The sequence below is a fragment of the Cuculus canorus genome, chromosome 9 (assembly GCF_017976375.1).
Source record: "Cuculus canorus isolate bCucCan1 chromosome 9, bCucCan1.pri, whole genome shotgun sequence".
Lineage (NCBI taxonomy): Eukaryota > Metazoa > Chordata > Aves > Cuculiformes > Cuculidae > Cuculus > Cuculus canorus.
Window position 1 is genome coordinate 8,606,793 of NC_071409.1, and position 18,329 is coordinate 8,625,121.

General features: G+C 37.8%; 1 protein-coding gene across 1 annotated transcript in view; it reads left to right on the top strand.

The window, feature by feature from the left end:
* The window catches only part of DAW1 (dynein assembly factor with WD repeats 1), a 312,498-nt gene that overhangs the window by 236,177 nt on the left and 57,992 nt on the right, over nt 1–18,329 (top strand). The window contains exons 16-18 of the mRNA XM_054074522.1: nt 1,680–1,720; nt 2,887–3,019; nt 15,758–15,882. The gene's annotated coding sequence lies outside the window, so the exon portion shown is untranslated. The remainder of the gene's footprint in view (nt 1–1,679; nt 1,721–2,886; nt 3,020–15,757; nt 15,883–18,329) is intronic.

Here is an 18,329-nt window from a genome sequence, read left to right on the forward strand (position 1 = left end):
CCTTCCTCTCTGAATTGTTAAGATTCTCAGCATCTGTACAGAAGGAAGGATGCATATTTTCCAAATTTAGAAGCCATATAGAGCACATCTTCCTCTCAATGTTTTCCTGTGGCAGTCAATTTAATTCAAGCTGACAGCAGGAAGAAATGATGTATGCTTAATAAGCCTTATTATACGAAGTATTCTTTTTTAAATCTGCAATATCTGCATTTCAGAGGGGTGGGTGAGGTGGGAACAAAACCACCAAGTTTAACATAAGCTATAAAATTGTAATGTTTTTTCAGAAATATAGTCATATGCAAACTTTTGGAACCTTCCACAGTATATAGAAAACTGTAGAAATCAGTTTTATTTTAGAGAATTAAAGCTGGACTAATCAGCTTCTGTTTCTATTAGATTGCTTTTTTTAACTCATTTTCTACTATGAAGAGGACATACAAAATATTTTGTTTGATGTTTTTAATGGATGCACGCTAAGACTCTTAGCTCTGCCACTTCCATGAAAAAAAAAAAAGACAGATGTAAGAAAGAAACAAAGGATGATAGTGACAGTTTTAACTTATTTGCAAGCCAACTTGCTTGTCAAATCAAAAGTGGATCATTGTTCCCATGTTTAAAATGTGTTAAAAATACAGCAGCTGCAAGTAAAAATAGTCCTTATCTTATGCCCAAAGCCTATTTGTATCCTATTAGTCTCTCCCTCCTTAGCCTCAGGAAAGGGCAAGGGACAGAAATGTAACTAGTTGGCTGCTTTAAACACATGAGCTGTCCACTCAGTATCCTTGGGCAAAAATAGTACATCCACATAAACCCACAAAAATAACAATACAGGCAGAAGAGCTATCAAGCTGAAGAGTTGTTAAAAACCTAAAAACTCAATTTTTTTTTTCTCAGTCAGTGATGAGCAGCAAGCACATTTATGGAGACTTTCAAGCAATTTGTGAAGAGAAGAAAGGATGGAGTTAACAATACATGTTATTGCTAAACTATTTGGACTGTGCCCGTCCTTGTAATAATAGCTAGACCTGTGTGAAGCAAATTGCTGTGAAGTATGCAAAGCAACGTTGAAATGCAAAAGTGAGCAGAGAGTTGAAACATATTCCTTGACCTTCTAGAAGCATGTATTTCATGTTTTCCTATATCAGAGGCTTCTTTCTATGGCAGTTATTTCACTTGAAGTTCAAGAGGCTTGAGTACTGAGGAGAACAGGGCCACACTGAAAACCGGCTTGGGAAGTATAAACAACTTTTCAAATAATGTCCATTGTCATTCAGCTTACAGCCAACGGCTCTACTGATTACTGTCATAATAAATTTACAAAAGATAATCTCAGCTGTGGAGAGCTCAGGTCAAGGATGAACACCTTGTTCCTACCTATTTTAACTGGAAAATGTGACCTATGAAGGGAAGAAAGGACTTGCTGGCATAGCCAGTTTTCTCTTTAATTTATATTAAATTCCCATGTGGATATTAACATGCTGTTCTATGAAAACCTTGCACAGAACTGACTGGCTGTAAACCAGCTTGGGATTCACTTGATATTTTTACGTGCTTATCTATTCTTTGAACTCAAAGGTTGTCCTCTTATCCTGAAGCTGCTATAGCTCCAGCCAAATCGTATTGTATCTAGAATGAAGAGTGTGGTGCCTTTTTTATTGCAAAAGTATTCTTTGTTATAGGCACGGATGCCAAACTGTGAGTGGAATTTATTGCCCCAAAGGTAAACATTTAATTTCATTTTATCTCACTTAGATGTAACTCATTAAGATTCCATATTGCTTTTAGCAAAAATCAACAACTGCTTATCTTTGCTAGGTTACAGAATTGTAGGGAATGGAGGTGGATGGAACTTATTTTGGTCACTTTTTTATTTAACACCATTTTGAAGATATCAAGATTCCTGTACTGCTGTAGGACCCTTGTGCCTGAGATCTGGGGAAAAACATCTGTGTTAATCAGAACATTTTTCACGAGAAGCCAATAAAAACCCCGTAGATGTACCAAGAACAAAACCAAGCATTCAGAATACCTTTGGAGCCATGGTTTTCTCTGGTTGTATGGATTTCTCTTTACTGCTAGGTTACCTCAAGTGATGTTTCAAAGCCTTTTAACTCAAGTTCTTTCTACAATCAAAAGCCATTTACTTGAGTACTGTAGTGACATTTTTCATTTGAATTTACTGCAACTGGGAAGGCTGGATCTTAAATTGGCACTGTCAGCTATTTCCATGACTAGCCAAAGACAGACACTAGTTAAATGTCTTCAGTCCTCCACTGTCTCCTACATTTCCTCTTCTACCATTCCCATAAAGCATCAGCCCTTTCTCTATCAATTAAAGGGGAAAGGGCATATGATAGCAACTTCAGTAAAGTATAAGGAGAGATGTAGCACTTGAATTGTCACGAGGCATAAGTAATTACCATACTAACACTGACCTTTATGTCAACTTAATGTATAATCTTCTACTGAAGTTAACCTTACTGAAGTGAAATAACCTAGTGTCTGGCTTGGGTTAACTCTATAGAAATACTATGAAGTTGCCCCATTCCAAGGCCAAGCACTGCAAGAAAATCTACCTCCTACACATTTTGAAGTATTCTGCTAGCAAAAGTGGTATCAGACTTTAAACAAATATCCAGCCTACAGAAAATTGTGTTAAAAAACATATCTAACTGCAAAGCATGCAAAAAAAAGAAAAGGAAAAATGTGTTAAATTAGACCTTTGCTGATGTGATACCATATTTTGTTAGCTATTGTTTCCTTGAATTCAGTCAAAAGATATTTATCATATTAAATAGCTGCAATTATATCCTTCTCTATACCACTGTATACCATATGTACCATATACCTATTTTTATTTTTCTACCATTCTGACTCTTTTTTCAGATAAACAAGTGGAATATAAATTCATCTAAATCAACCACACAGCAGATTAAAGCCAACAATAATGGAAACTGAAGCATATTTCCAGCTATCACCCCTCATGGATTTACAGCTCACCAAACAGCTGTGTTGAATGGTAAGTTATTGTTATCGCAATCCAGAGCTCACTTATACAGGTCTTTATGGATTTTTTTTTTTTTTAAGTCAGTGGTCCTTTTCTGCATTAAGTCACTCAAAACCATTAATATTCCACCTGCAAATATACTACTAAACCATATAGTTTTTAAAGATCCAAGGAAATAGTATGAGTTTGACTATAGGTTTCTGAATATGGATTTCTGAATACTTGCCCTATATTGAGCACATTCTCCACTGCAACGTAGCACTAGAAAAATACAGAGCAAGAAGCACATGGAACTATAAAGAGAGGGAGTGTGTAGTTTTGGTGTGATCTGCAGGCATTCAATACAACTAATTTCTTTTGAACTTGTACATGGGTCTCTGTGTTGTACATACTTTGTTATTTCCAAATGCAATTCAACAAAAGTCAGCTGATGAGGAGGAGGATTTCCCAGCAGGTGAAGGGCAAGATCTGTCTTATTCAAACCAACTATCATTGCTGCTACCAGGTTTTTTTTCTAGCAGGGGATACTGCTCGAATTTTGCACTGGAAACAGTGGAGTAAAACTGGGTCTGTGTAAAACTCCATGCTGAGCTTACCCCCTTTTGATTCCTGTAGCACCAAATAGCCCAAAGATTGACACTGTGTTCTTTGTGACCTGAGCTTTATTGCCCAACTCACTGCCTGAGCAATGTTAGATTAATTTGGGGGTAAACACTTTCCACTGTAATAGCTGATAGAAATAGCATCTGGAAACACATGACTTTATGCAAACACACAGTGTGCTCAGGGCCTCTGTTGGGCCAATATATTAATGTTTGTTTGAACATAAAAATTATTTTTGATCACTAAGCACCTACATGCTGTGACGAGGGCTCTTATAGAGAGAGACAACATATATCTTTAGACTGTGAAGGAAATTTCCAGTGAAAGGAAATATCTGTTCCTACACAACTCACAAAGACTACAACAAAAAATCAATATATGAAAAGAAAACATTATCAAATGTAAATGCCGTTCACTATTCCCTTACTCTTCCATGAAAGAAAAATAAGATCCTTCATGCTAAATTCAACTCAAACAAGGTAGGAAGTGTGTATAAGTGATAATCAGCCTTTCTGTTTCCTGCTGTTTCTTGTTGCTTAGGGCCAAGTGCTTCAGTTTTGGCTTCCACTATTCAGGAACTATTTCCATTCTAGCAGCCTAGAGGCCTCCAGCAATGTGTTTTGCAGAGTCAGAAACAAAACAGAGATAATAGAGAGGGATAAGGATTTTGACTAGTTTGACTGAAAAAGATAGTATAGACTGTATAGAAACAAGGGAAGGACCGTGTTATTTGAAAGATGTTGCTTGCCTGGGAGCTTGGCAAATAGAGCAACTGCGGTCATGGTTGTCTGACCTTAGAGTGCAACTAAGGAAATATCTGATCTGTTGTATGGTTGAATTTCCAGCACCACCTTCTCATTCACAGCAATATGTATTTTCCTTGGGTTTGCAGTATCTCGTTAGCTGACTTTTGTTTGCTTTAATTATTAAGAAGTAGCTTTGAAATGGAATGTCCTCTTTGCAAATGTAACTTTACGTGGATAAGAGCTAGAAACTACTGTTATTTGCCCCCACAAAAGGAACTCAGCCTGCTGGGTTCTGTAATTCAGGATGCAGAAACTTTCCAAATACAAATTTGAGTTCTTGAGCAATGGCTCATTGAAGTTCTCAGCTATATCCTTTGCATCACATGAATGTGCAAGAAGGAGAGTGGGCAAAATTAAATGGAGGAGAAATGAAACATTTCAATAAATGCTTTTTTTTTTTTAATTATCAGAGGGTTTTGCTTATGGTTGTTTAATTGTGGATAAAAACTATACCCAAATAACAACAGGCTGTAAAAAATTGTGAAGTCTAAATTCTTTGTTAATTGCTTTATATTTATAGTATATTTGTGTAGATGTCAACTGTAGAGGTCTTTATTCCAACCAGCAGTACTAAACTTCATGGTTATGTAGGCAAAAATAAACATTTCTTGATATATATATAAATAAACTTTGCTCATAACATACACAGTATCATTAACTTATTCCAAGTTCCAAAATTCAGTGATGATAAGATTGTGACAGTTTCAGACAGGACTTCAGTGAACCTACATAAATCACAGTAGGGAGAGTTTTGACAAGTCCAAGAGTAAATTCCTTTGATTTAGAATAACATTTTTTGTTCAGCTTTCAAGAAGTAAAGAAAATTGAGTCTCTTTGATTATCAACCATGTAAAAATTGTTCCTCAGATTCTGAGTTTCTTATCAGGGGACTGAAATAAGTGGAGCGTTGTAAAGCAAAGCAAAGACATGGTTCATGTGTTCCTGCTGTCTAGGGTCAGGGCTCTGCTGTCAAATGGAACAATTCTTTGAAAACAAACCTTTTCTCGCTGAGATCAGATAAAAATTATTCCAAGACTTGCATGAGAAACTTTTTGCACCATGCCACAAACAGATGAAATGTAGAGGCTTTCAGATTGTAGGCAAACCCCAAGATTCGTGGCAGAAGTCCAGATAACCCACAAAATCTATCACAGAATAAATATATAAATAAACTGCACCTTGTCTGTTTGCGCATTACACAGGGCATTTTGAAAAAATTTTAACTAAGTAAAATGACAATATTCTTAGTGACAGTTCATTAAAATCAATTTTGTCCGGTGACATAAAATACTATGAAACTATTAATGCAGATATCACTGGCAAATTTACAGGAAAATCAGATAAAATGTAAATCCCACCTATATTGATAAATAATCTTTCAGAACCCTTATTCCTGGATATTGTTACATTTGCAGCTTAAATTAATTTCTGTTGCTACAGAAACACATTTTTGTGCTGCACTGCATGAATCATAAAGATTTGTGTCTTACACATGTATTAAGCTCTCGGTCTTGTTGACATTGACTTAACTCAAATATTGCCACAAGAGACAATAGTACAGGTCCTGAGAGTTTTCTTATACATAATGCAATCCGTTTAATATATGCAGATTAAGGGCCTGATTCATCCAGGGATTTAAATGCAAGAAAAGTCTCATTTGGAGCCAGAAGGACTACCTAAATTGTTAAAATAAAACAAAGCACTTAACATCTGAAATTGAGACTTAAAATAGAATCTGGAAATAGTTCTATAACTGCAGCCCTTTAAACCTGTCTTCTACACCATTAAAATTTGCCTTAATTAGGAATTAACATTGTTACACAAGGCTGAGTTGCTTTTTTCTTCTTTTATTTGGTCGCTGGTACAGTTCTTGCTATGCATATTTTAAAATGCAAATCAAAATCACATTTTAGGTAAATGACAGCTCAACACCTGTCTCCTAGAGGCAACAGCAAAGAGCCCAGGCAAAGAGGTTCAGCAAAGACCCACTGGCCATGGAGAGGAATTTGAGCTGCAGAACATATGGTCGCTGTTTATACTCCTTTTCTACAATATTGTAGATTACTTTAACTGGGTAAATGATCCAAGCATTACTAAATTTGTCCTTCAGAGTCACTGGAATGGATAAGCTATCAAATAAAAAAGGATAACTCTTGAAAACAAATGGCATGATTGTAGAAAGAGTTACCATAACAGTAGAATAGATTTAGAGCATTTAATTTATTGGGTTTAATCGGAAAAATAATTTAAAAAACCCTTTTCTCTGTCTGCCCTATAAATCTGCTTGAAACTCTGCTCTGAAGTCAGACTTATTTTAAGTTTTCCTTTTTCCATAGCCACATTTGGAGTGTATCTGCTCTGAGAAATCAGCCCAGAACCACAGGATGAATCTCTAGTGTTTACACACTACAGTTTAACTCTTAGATACAGAAAAACCTACATGGACACTAGAGGCTCTCCATGCAAGATAGATTAAACTGCTCACAAAATCCACGCAGAATGACAGATATATTCTTTTTATTCAATTCACAGTTTATTTACATTAGTTATCCTTTATCCTAGTGTTTGTCCAGGCACATCAATGGTTACCATGATGGCACAGTGGAAAGAATAATTCCCACTTGTTTGAATTGTTGATTTCTTAAAAACAAAGGATAAAATAATTACTCTTTCCAATACATTGTGAGAGAGTTCAGCGAGATTTAAGGTAGTATTTAATGTAGTGGTGCCCTTGCTTCCATATTGGATGTATGGAGATCTCAAAAATCCCCCAAACCCAGAAGTGTGCTGTTCCATTCTGGAGAAGCATTTTCTGTGACTAAGAAGCCTCAGCATGTGATAAGTATCTCAAGCCTGGTCTTCCCTGAGCAATTTCCCATGTTGTGTCCTTTCCTTCCATTTCAAAACTATTTCAGACCCCCAAGCCTCATGTGAGGACGTGATCTCAGTGGATAAGGCAATGATTTTTTAATTGTTGTTAGAGTCAGTCTAAAGGTGCAGCCATAGTGCTACTTTAATGCTCATTATCTCAGGGTTTAAAACTTTATTATCACTGATACAGCACCAGCGCAACTGCCAAACTGACTTAGTTACCAAGTCCTTTATGAGTAAAGCCATGTAAAGGCTTTCAGCATCTCTTCTACATCCTTGCAATTGCTTCTAAGGCTCTCTGTTAATTTCAGTTCTTGTTGTAGATCAATCTACCTTGAGGCATCAATTCTAGAATTGTCATTTACTGCATCAAGACAGGTGGTTGTTTCCAGGATATAAAATCACATCTAAAAGCTTTGATCCACCTTCTGATACATTACACATCAGTTAAATCTCATAGAACTTTTTTTTTTTATTAAGCACTGTGTAGTTAAATAGATAGCTCAAATTTGCTGAAAAGATGATGAAGGAACCGCCAAGTGAATATTTTACTTCTGTGCAGCTTGTGAATTCCTTTTAGGTATTTTTGAATATTTATAACTACACTGAGATTCAGTAATCTCAGATTTTATATGCTTCATACAAATGCCATTTTATTCTTTAGAATTACTGGTGGTTTTGAAAAAAAAATATCCAGAAAATGAAAATAGCAGCGAGGCCAGTCTGCCAACCCACTGATTAAATTTGTGTTTTGCTACATCAAGATGTCCTCTTAATTTTGTAGTAATTCGTTAAGGAAATTCAGAAACAGTATTAAAGCAAATGGTAGAACATTTGGTCATCAGGCTTCACCATATGGCTAAGCCCCGACTGTACCCTACTAGCCATCTATCCAGAGCCCAAATCAGGGCTGGAGTAACTTGCCGTGCTCAGTGTTTGGAATTTTGTAGTCCAGACTTCTTAATATCATTCTTCGATTGTGGAGCTGAAGTTTCTCTATTGCCCAAACCCTGCTGCAATTATCAGTGTTCTAATAGGGAAACTGCTGGTTAGGGTAGAAGTAGAGCTCTACCTAGCCTCGTGTGAAAAGGTTGTCAGGAGTAGAATTTTGTCTGAAGCCTATGAAAGAAACGTTATTTTGTTTGCTAGAGATTACTTAGGGAATATATCTAACACTTTTCTGACCCGGAGAAATTCAAATAAGGGGTTGAACCAGCTCAGGTTTAAAAAAAAATGTGGAAACTCATGAGAGCATAAACACAGCTGATGGTTCTGGTTACTTTGCACATCTATTCTTGCAAACGTTAAAACGTGCGCAGTCTTCTGCTCCCCAAAACCAAATACACTGGAGCTGAGGGTTTTAAAGTACACCATATAACTTCAATCCAACTATTCTATCTCTGTCTGTGTGTAAATGAGAAATAGCTGTTGCACTGTCTTTAAAAAGCAGTATCTTCACTCATTCCAGACTCATCAGAGCAGTCCTGGACATTGAAAGCATTTTAAGGGAAAATAATTGGTCTCAGCTGAGGAGTACAGACTTTTTTTTTTTTGTTTTTTTTTTTTCTTTGCAGTTGTAATATTGCTCTGTGTGCTCAGGGTACCAATTTCTTCTGGGTAAAGCACAAAACGCAGCCCACTCAGCTGTTAGTGCTACTGTAACAAGAAACATTTAAAGGCTGCCGTTCTCATCTTAAGTGAAAATCCTCATTCTGGATTTCCTAAAACTCTTTTCTGTTCAAGTACAGACAGAATTGGTAGAAAAAATAATTAGGAATGTTTGTTTTGTGAATGTACAATGAAAATAAAATAGGAAGGACGAGGGCATCAAATGAGAAGCATTCCTTGAGTTAAGGCTCTCAATGCACCTTTTGTGGGCTGGTGAAAGGAAAGCTTATTCAGCTGTTTCTTCTCCAATTAAATATACGAAGTCTCCATAGCAACAGCCATTTTGTAAGATGCATATATTTCGTGATGTTCCAGATACTGAGCAACTAACCAAAGGGGAAGGGGAAGTGTTATAACCATAACATAGGAGGTTTTGGAGCACTTTCTAGGGGAGAAAGCAGAACCTACTGCCACAGAGTGATGATTTTCCTGACAGTAATGCTAATTTTAAAAGCTTTTTTCTTTTTTTTTAACCACATTTCCTTCTCAGTCCTTGTTGCGCTGTGTTGCAAGATGAAATGTGATTTTTAAAAGAGAATTTTGCTTATAAAATTAAAATACAGTGTAATTTCATATGTTGCAAGTTGTGGTGTTGCAAGGCTGGATTTGCATCAGGTTGAAGTCCTTTTCAAGCACTGCAGTCACTGCACGGATATTAGGTTATAAGGTCTGAGGCCCTGCAGTTAATTTGTTATCTGCTCATCAGTAAATGCAATTGGAGAATATTGTTTCTGTAGCATGGCTTCTTGACATAGCTCAGTAGGTGCTGTGCAAGAAAAAGAATGCCACAGCTACCCAGAAAAGATTTTAAAACTTATTTTGCTAATTTTGTGTCGTCAATCATACGAGGACTAAGTGCTATGCCTGTTCTGCACAGTGCCCACACACAACGGGGATGGCAGGTAGCAGAGAGGGTAAAGAGTTGATCCAAGCCCCACCATTACAAAGAGAAGGGGTCTGACCTGAAGTATTACATCTCTATGTATAGTTTAAACCCCACCCAATGTTTTATCATAAAATCACAGCATGGTTTATGTTGGAAGGGACCTTTAAATATTGTCTACTCCTTTGTGAGAGTCTGGCCCTGTAAATCTAGTGACAACAAAAGTCTGCAGCAGTGCAGAGAGGGACACTAGCTATGGATTTTGGTCAGCATTTCTGAAGGCAGTTTTCTCAACAGGCTTTTCTCCAGCAGCCTTTTCTCCAGATGCTCTATAGCATCAGACTAATACATGCTGCAATATGCAATTAGTCTTCCAGATTCCTCCAAATGGCTGTGTTTGAGTTTTAAGTATTTCAGAACAAGGCACGGGAAAGGACACCCCACAACAGGGAATTATTAGTGCTGCTCTTCAAGGCCCTTTTGAAACAGTGATGCTCAGCATGGGTTCCCAGCCACCCATGTTAGAGAGCGATGGGTATGAACTGAAACAGGTGAAGAAAAGTGTTTCTGAGATGACCCGGAAAGAGAGAGCAGATTTGGCAGGAAGATCTTGGTAAGCTTAGCTTAAAAAGAGCCAAAAGAGCGGATAAGGGAGGACGGGCTGTTTGCTATAGAGATATGCAACACATTGGGGCAATGGCTAATTAAGCAGGAGGGTAGTGCTGAGCAGAGAAGCATATTTTTTAAAGGTGAATATAAGTGCATTTTGAGTGAAAACTGGAATTAGAATTCAAGTTTACAATAAACCTGAGGCTCTGGAGCTGCTTTCCAGCAGGAATATCAGATTAAAATAAAAATCTGATCGGCTTTGAGGTGCAGCTGGCTAAGCTGATGACAGATGCCAGAAGGTAAAAGAGCAAAAAATTTTTGTTGATAGAGAGATAATGTAAACCCCATTCTCTGTTACCTTTTAGTGTCTGCAAAAGCAGCCCTGTTCCCTTGCTCCTGGTGCTGGATGATCAGCTTGCCTTTGCAAAGTCACCCTTACAGCCAGAGTGAGGCCAATGCTAAGGTGCTGTTAGAGCAGTATATGTGGGAAGTTGCCTTAGAAGTGAATAGAATTGGTGCCTTCACTCTTGGAGTATGAAGCAGTGCTGAGCCACTGCTGGATGCAGTCCTCATCATGGCTACAAACAGGGACTTTCCTCTGAGCTGAATTCGTCACTGCTTTTTCGTTCCCACCGGGCAAGCCACGAGGTCCTACACAACTTTCCCCCCAATCATAAGGAGCCCGTGTAGCAGCCTTGATTTTTCAATTGGAGTAACTAATAGCTGCTCCAATTGAAATAACTACTGTATTTCTCTGTGGCACATCGTGTTCTCCATAACAACATTAGGTCCTTTTCCTTCTCCTGTATGACCAAGAGGCTGGCTTCTGCCCTGTTTTGACTACAATATCAACAACAAATTTGAACCAGGGAGAGATCTGTTCAGTATCTGTAAGATACTGAAGCATGATTTTCTTCAAAAATTTGGTGTTTAAAATGTGTCTTCCCTAGGGGAGCTTTGTTATTTTACTTTTCCTTGAGCTAATTTGAGGTTTGCTTCTCTTTCTCTCAGCATGACAGTTTGGGAGCTAATGCTATCACCTAGGTCCCATAAACTCCAACAAGAACATACCACACCTGGAAATACCAAGTGCTGTGTGTGGTTTTTCTCTTGGAAAAAAAAAGAAAGTTCATGATTAGCTCAACTAACCAGGGGGTTCAAAGAGAGGATTAAGATGTCCTGTCTGCCAGGAGTTGCCACCGGCACTTGTATTAACTGGATCCTTGATTTCTGTAAAGTGCTTAATAGCCAAATAGGTTTTTCTATATTTTCAAATATAGTATTCTCAAAGATGCTTGTGTCAGGTTTGCCAAAGGGAACATAAAATATGACCAAAGCATTTCCATTAAGGAGAAAGTGAGACCCCTGTGGTGTTAATCCACCTCTTCAATAGGCTGAAAACCTCAGCATTCGAGAAGAGCATGAGCCACTTCCAAACTTCTGGAAATTCCATTTTTTTTCTCTACTGCATGTTGAGGCTGGGAGTGAGGGGCAGGCAGCAGTCTGTTCTCAGACAGCTCAGAGTGACCTCACACCTGTTCCTGGTTAGGAAAAGACCTCTTTTTTAAAATTTCTTCACTCCTGAGAAAGCAAGCAGCCCTGAGCTGGATGGCAGGGAGTACTCAGGTTACATCTAGCTCTAAGAGTTTTTGGCTTACTGAAATTCTCATATGTAGTAATGTTTTACAGAGACAGGGTTATTTGATAATTTCACTAACATTTTATGCATCCTCCTTTTCTTCAGAGGCGCTGCACTTTCCAATATTCCTGAGGGAGTATTCCTGAAATAATTTTCCTGGTTTGAGTAGCACATTTAATCTTAAATTGTGACCGCTCTTCTTTTTCCTAACCAGTTCCTTCACTGCTTGTAAAAATAAAATGTCCTTCAACATCTCCCCACGGTTTAGGATGTTTGGACATGACACTAATTTCTGCTTTGTGGTACTTCTGGTCTGTGATTACATCTTTCTTTCTAAGAAGGTGTCTGTTCATTACTTAGGCAAATGTGCCAGTGCAGAAGAGTGGACATTTCTTGAACTTCACTTGAGAGAACCATTGTCATCCTAATTCAGTACTATAGAGCAAGATTAATTTAGTTAAGGATCATTTAATAGCACAGCAGGTCGTAGAGCAAACTACTGGTCAGAAGTGTCAGGCTAATTTAAACATCTAGGAGCCACAGTCATTTTCTCTAGAGAAAATTACATTAGGCAACTCTCTTCCTGAATCTGTTGTGATGTTAAAATCCTTTAACTTTAACTGTAACCACGGCAATCTTTGTGGAAGTTCAGAGTACTGTTCTTGGGAGAAATCTATTGTACTGTTCTATAAAAAGAATGAAATTTAACGTGTTTGTATCACATTAATTTCATGGTTACACAGAATACATAAAAAGACACTCCTTTAAAGCATACAATTATGTAACTGTAATTGGTAATGTGACCAACTACTCCAAGACCCTGTGTACTATCAATCTATGTACTCTGGGAATAATAGTTAATAGTTTCATGAAAGGATGACAGATTTTAGTATATGTAGTTCCAAGAATGGGTGCGCACCCTTTTTCTGGGCTCATGGCACAATGCATTCCATGCCACATTTCACTGATAAATGCATTATTAGAAAAAAAGTTTTGATTGCTTTTTCCGTAGTGTAACTGCCCTTCAGTCTGGTCGTTTATGACAACTGGCTCAAAAGTGGAGTCTCATTAGCAAGTGTTAACAGATGGGCCCTGTTTTATTTCCTTCACTTCTCCTGAGTAATCCAAGTGAAGCCGAAGGCATGTTCCCTGTATACAGACACTGTGTCTTTATTGTTAGCTTGATCTTTACATGATTTGCACCCCGATCTACTGTGCCAAAGTCTTTAGGGGAAACAACTGTTCCTGCTTGATTAACACTTCAGTAGAGCTGTATTCCATGGTCTGTGCTACAAGTGAGAGATAATAAATCAAAGTTGTGGGGTTTGACACAACTCAGTTTAGACAAGTCAGTACTTTGCCAGGTCGGGAATAGACTCTTCTTAAGACACAGCTCATGGGCATCTTAAAAATAATAGTGTTCAGTTTAAACACTCTAAGATTGGGTGCACTGTAAGATTTTGCTTGTAAAGACAACGAGCGAAAGAGATGAGTGGTCAGCTGGTTACCATGAATTTGGATTGTAAACTGAGCATTATCTGCATTATGTCTGCATTGATTGTGGTGGATGGAGAGGGGTGTGGGAATTTTGCTAACCTAGCAACTGGTGACACAAACGTTACTTTAGTTGTCATCTCCAACACAACATAATGACCATGAACTACATTTGGGTTAGTCTTTACTATTTATGAACAGGTTACACAGCCCTCACCTTTAGAAGTCATTTATGTTTTCAAACAAATACTTTGAGTAATGTTTGTGCTACCTTCAGATATTAGACAGCTACAGCTTTAACAATAATATAAAAACAGTGGCACTAGCTGATGAATTCACATCTAGACAACTGCAACTTTTTAAGAAGAACTCCTACAATGCTCATCATAGTGAAGCACCATCCAGACTGTGGGGCTGCTTGACCTCCCTTTGCAGTGCTTCCTCAGCTGGGTTTTCTTTATGGAACATGATCACTCACTAGTTTATTGTAAGATCTGGATAGCTAACCATGGAAGCTGTCTTATTTATAGAATTGTTCCTTCGTCAGATTGTCAGAGGAGATGTTACAATCACAGATATCCCTATTCTGCAACTATTAATATTTAGGTAAAAGAAAGCAGCCTGCAAAACTACCTGTACGTAAGCTATTGGTGCGATCTGATGCCCATATCAGCAATAAGTTGTCCACAGGTTGTTGTCAGACTTAACATTTAGTGATTTAAAAAAATATACACGGTTTGGTCAGCATTTGGCAGGATTTCCAGCTATCCAGCAGCATCTGTCTGATAATCTCAGAGAGTGTCTCTGAAAGCAGAAGAGCAATTTGTTGCTACTGAAAGCCACTCACAACAGTAGAATGACCTGTGCAGGAGATCAAAGCTATGAATCATTTTGAGCAAATACATAATCCTAAATCTCTGTGCTTTTGCTCTGCTCGGACACTATAGGAAAGAACAAGGGAAACATTATCAAGCTTTGCTTCTGCCTGTCACCAAAGCCATTAAGGTTTGTTCAGATGTAGAACAGGTATTCTGAAGAGGAGAAAAAAATATGTCAGTGATGGGCAAAGAAAGTGCAGCAGTGGGGTTGTACCAGGCATACAAAGATGCCTTGCTTCAAAGGGTAGGTCATGGAAGGCAACAGAGAGTATGAATGGACACAGAACAGCTTAGAGTCAGGTTAGTGCAAAGGCTGTCAATAAACAAGAGCTGAAGACAGGAGAAGGAGGAGAATTAGTGAGAGAAAACAAAGTGTTCTTAAAAAGCAAAAAGGTACAGTACTGTGAGCAAAAGGAAGTAATAAGAAAATTAATGCTTTTAGAAAAAAAGTTCTGGTGCTTTTTAAATATGCATCATAGATCCTATATGACAGCAGTACCTTCTGGACCCTCATTAATATCATCTGAGATTATGTACTTCTTCAATAGTGTTATTAGAAATAACAGTTAAAGCAATAACGTGTAGCCTCAGGGTCAACGCAGGCTTCAGACCTTTAAAGATGTATTTGCTTGTGGCATTTTTAATTACTATCATAGCATTCATGCTCCTTTCAGCTAACCAAAGTCAGGAGAATATTAGTTTTTCCTTTTTAGCTATGCTTTGGTCACCTTCTGGCAGATTCAACTTCTTGTAGGCAACGTAAAGAAGGCTTACTCACTCCTCCTGTAATCCTGATTCTCTGGGCTAAAACTCCAAGCATTGCACACATTATGAAAAAGGTATGCCTCTGCCTATCTGTTGCCTCCCTGCAGATATTTTTCAGTTTCCCTGATTCCAGGTTATCAGCTAGAACTCCAATTTGTTGCTAGAAATGCACTCAGTAAGCTGAATCCCAGTGAAGTATAATTAAGGCTAGATCTGGGCAAATCCAATAGCGGGATTGTAATCCAGCAATTTGAGATTATGAACCTCCAGGACTCTCACGTAATTAAGGAAAATAAAATAAAAGGTTATATATTTTTACCGCACATTGAATCTATATAAGACAAACTTCCTAAAGAGCTGCTTGTAGCTGACTCGAGTTCAGCTCTCGGTCCCACCCAGGCAACCTCTCAGAGAACTATGTGGTCAGAAGCATCAAAGCTAGGAAATCAGAAGGAAACAGCTCAGGCTGTTGTATTTGTCCTTAACGTCTTGTGACTTCAAATCTATGTTTGTCATTTTATTTTATTATTGCAGGAACATTTCTTCTGCACTCCTTGGCCTTACAACACAGGGTCTTTTCAAACAGCTACAGAAGATGTCATGCGTGCTTCAAACTGCTTGTAGGTGAAACAACAGCTGAATGAGAAGTACAGAGAACAGTAAGCAGACTTCTAAATAATAAGATTATTTTTCATGTTGCAAGCAACAGTCGCAGCCAAGAGACTGCTTTGTTAAAGGAAAAACAGCAATGTTTTACAGCAAATGTATTTCTGTAAAACCATCTCCGAACACTCCTTTTTGTCAACAAGTCCTATTTCATCTTCTCAGGGTGCCTGGGGACAGAACCTGAAGGATGCATGAGCTAGCAGATACATGGTTTAAACCATGGTTGTTTTTACTTTGTGCTGACAGATTTTTATCAGTTTCTTGCCTCAGTCAATATATGTCCTCGGTTTTATTGTTGGGCCTCAATGCTTTTTCTTCTGCACTAAGGAACAGTTCGACCTGTTAGCTTCCCCTTTCAATAGATGTTTACATGAAAACCTCAAAACATAAACTGTACAGCAATCTGAGATAAAATATCCTCTCTATGAAAACGATGTACTATAGTTATACCTATTAAGGTACAATCAGTTCCAATACCAGCAACATCAACTCCAGTATGCACTCCATTCTCTGTGAAGCCACCTCCTTATCCAGATCTTGTTATCTGGCTGCAGACTGACCTAATTTTGGTTTTAAATTAGAAAGAAGAAAAATGAAATAAAGTGATTATTCTGTTGATAATTTGCAACTCTTGCCTGATTAGCCAGTGCTTTGGAGTTGTTGCTGTTATTGCAGATAAGGGAGAAGATTGTAGGTAATGCAGCAGGGTTTTGACTCCTGTTGCTTTTTTTGATGCAAGTGGAATGTTGGCCCTTTTACAGCTTCAGTCTACCTGTCCTAGTGGGAAGCAGTGACAGTGCAAAGATCTGGTTTTAATGTATTTTTATTTTAACTCGTTAAGGGTGAGAAATGGTGCCCCTATGAATTAAATCATTCTGATGCCGAATGCTCTCCAGCAGTTTATAAACCTGTCCCCTAGGGTTTGAATCTTAGCCAAAATAGCACAATCATTTGGTTTTATGTTGATTTTGTAGATTTCTAGAAAAAAAACCACAATAAATATATTCTTTCTTTCTGCCTTATGGTATTTCAAGGGAGAAAATGTCCATACTGTTTGTACCAATACACAGAAAATTATCTCATTGTCCATTGAGGTGGGATGATATTTAGTAATTGCCCTTGTCTCCATGCTGCTGAATAATTAAAATAATTAGTCTTTATTGATGGATGGTGTCAAGGCCTGAGAAAAGTATTACTGTGATACTCCTGGGTTTTTTTATAAGTAAATAACAGAAAGTGGGCTAATGACAGTGTTTCTTACAGTAATTACATCAATTAAAGTAATGAAACACTGTCAGAGCTTCATCTCTATCTTTGTTCTTCTTTTAGATTCTGAAGAAATTCATGGTATGTTTAGGGCTCTTCCTCAAATGGTTTACAGAAAGTTGAAATGTGGTAGAGCTTCAAAGCAGTTATGCAACAGTAATTAGGTATTTAATTACTCACTTCTGTTAGCTCCTGTTGATAAATGCACTTTATAAGGGACATGTTCGTAAATCGTGTACATGATGGGATTGCAACAGAACAGCAGAATTAAAAAAGAAAAATGGAAAGAGATTCATTCAGTGTTATTTTTAATTTGTTGACTGGTATTGTATTATTTTTTGAGGAAAAGCACCAGGATCTCAGCTGTATTTTAACAGCAGAGTAGTTATGGATCTCTCCAGATTAAAAAAAAAAAAAAAAAGTTTACAAAATTAAGCTTAACAGAAGATACTGGCTGTTAGCTTTACTCAAAATCTTTGAGTGTTTCAAAGCTAATGTCATGCAATTCATGAGATGTTAAAACCTAGCAACCACAACCCGTAGCCTAATCCTGGTCCAATTCTTAAGCAAAGGCAAAAGAACATTTAGGAACCCAAAATTAAAAGTTCTGTACTGGGCTACAAAGGCAGGGACCTCAAACCAAGACTGATTTAGCAACTTGCTTAGGCAGACGTCGTTCTCTGTATTAATGACCCCTTGTGGTATATACATGTATGTAATACATATGTTATAGTAGTGACCCCCTAAGGAAAGACTGGGGTGCTCTGCAGCCCTAAAAGCAAGTCCAGCTGCAGAAGACACCACAGCTGGTCAGTTCTTACTCGCATCAAGTCTTTATTTTGTGATAGCCAGGCTCATTATTCTTTCAGGCTTCCAAAGGGGCTGCATAGATGGACTATGCTACTTCTTGTAAAATAACTTCTGACTCTAGAAAGCTCCCCCAAAACACATCACCTTTTCTTCTGTAGGATGAAATCCTAACCTTTAACCAAGGTTTAATGTAGTTTTTCACCTGAGGCAGCTAGCAACGTGGCTCTCAAAAGTTAACATATTGATCTGAAGCACAAACTAAATTTTTAACTGAGTATTAACTGGAACATGGAAAGCTATGTTTAGCAAATGAGGTTTATATTGAATGAAATGGCTGACATGGAAGTAACATTAATTTCTAAGT